At 39.5% G+C, this 1,647-nt stretch overlaps 1 long non-coding RNA gene across 1 annotated transcript; it reads left to right on the top strand.

The window, feature by feature from the left end:
- Window positions 1-24: 24 nt before the first annotated feature.
- Window positions 25-873, top strand: LOC106943821 (uncharacterized). The gene is made up of 2 exons (XR_001424024.1): window positions 25-112; window positions 759-873. It is a non-coding gene; the product is annotated as an uncharacterized LOC106943821 (long non-coding RNA).
- The last annotated feature ends 774 nt before the right edge of the window (window positions 874-1,647 follow it).

Here is a 1,647-nt window from a genome sequence, read left to right as displayed (position 1 = left end):
ATTTACTTTCAGTTTGAATTACACTGTTAAGGTGCGGCTCTGATCAGGTTGTTGGATCTTTATTTGTTGTTCAGATGTTTTTTTTCGACTCTTTTGATCGTTTGAACAAATTGTAAGTTTGATTTGTTTACTTGAACTTTGTCTTCAGGAACTTTCCTGTTTATTTCTGCTCTCTAAAGTTTGGAGAAAAGATTCACTGCTTATTTCAGCTCAAAGTTTCATCTCTGCTGATTGAAGGTCAGAATTATATTACTGATGAACTGGAATCAAACAACATGATAAAAGGACGATGTTTCTATGATTTCTTCTCTGAAAAATCTGCTTCATGTTTTTATTTCCTGTAATCAAACTCTGGTCTCCACCATCAAGGTAAAAAAAAAAAACTTGTTGCTTCCTTTCAAAGTAAAATATCTATATAATATTTGATGCAGAATATAATCCAATCAGTGCAAATGATTAATTATTTGTTAATCATTTGTAGAGATTAATAATGAACTAAAATCCTTCCTGTTGTTCGCGTTGAATAGGTGAATGTAAATGTTGCTCCATGTCTCCATCTAGTGGACTGATAGTAGAAGTGCAGCAGCTGATGCAGCTTCCTCTGCCTCTCTGCTGTCTGACTGCATTCACCTGACACTGATATGAAGCAGAGAAGAAGAGCCAATCAGAGGAGGAGCAGCTGATCTTTTTCCAGCACTAATGATGTAAAGGATGATCAGAGTTGATGTGCAGATGAATGATGTGTGTTTCCTCTGCAGGTGAAGCTAGAAAGTGTGTGTGAGCTGATGTGAATTCAGCAGCATGGATCAGTGTGAGGACAGAGAGGAGGGAGTCCCTCCCTCTAAAACCACTCTGTGTGGGGAAGATGAGAGCCAGAGCAAAGGTCAGCGGAGAGGGCACCATCTCTAACTGTCCACAGCCCTTTTCACACAGCGTTCACTACATCAGGCCCAATCAGACGTGGTGCTGAAGCTGCTGCTGCTCCTCTTTGCTGCTTCATCCAGACTGAAGCGATTCAGTTTTAATCATCATGTTTCTGTCAGGATCCATCAGAGACTCAGACCAGAACCAGATCCAGAACCAGAACCCAGCTGTGTGTCCTTTAAGAGCGACAGGTCAAAGGATGGTTACATTAACTTTAAATCTCCTGGATCTCCACCATCAGAGAGGTGAGCTGTTTCTAACTGCTGATCTGTTTCTGTCATTGTGGCCATGTGACGATACCAAGTTCTGCATCAACTTAATGTTTCCAAATGAAACAAAATCATGCACTTTGTCCAATATTTATATTAATACAGATACACAAATCCATAAGTGAATTTCATTTCTAGGTTGATATTTGGATTGTTCTCAAAATCAATGAATCAATAAATCAGATTTCGAGCATCTGACAATAAACAGATTAATGCTGGACGATTAGACCTCCATTAAATAATTATATGATTCCAGTTTCAACTCTGCGGTTCAAACATCATGGATCATCAACCATTTCTGCATTTAATCTAAATTATACCTCAAGTGGATCTGATTCAGAACCAGATGGTCTCTATTGGACCATCTGGTTCTGAATGAAGCTCCATCAGATCCTCCTTGGATGGTCAGAGTGGAAACGACTCCTGGTTCTTCTCCATGTCAGAGCTCAACACT

The sequence above is a fragment of the Poecilia latipinna genome, unplaced genomic scaffold, assembly GCF_001443285.1.
Source record: "Poecilia latipinna isolate Pla-1442-1.1 unplaced genomic scaffold, P_latipinna-1.0 Scaffold6097, whole genome shotgun sequence".
Taxonomy (NCBI): domain Eukaryota; kingdom Metazoa; phylum Chordata; class Actinopteri; order Cyprinodontiformes; family Poeciliidae; genus Poecilia; species Poecilia latipinna.
The sequence above is the reverse complement of the archived record's forward strand: the minus strand, read 5'-3'. Positions and strand labels throughout refer to the sequence as shown.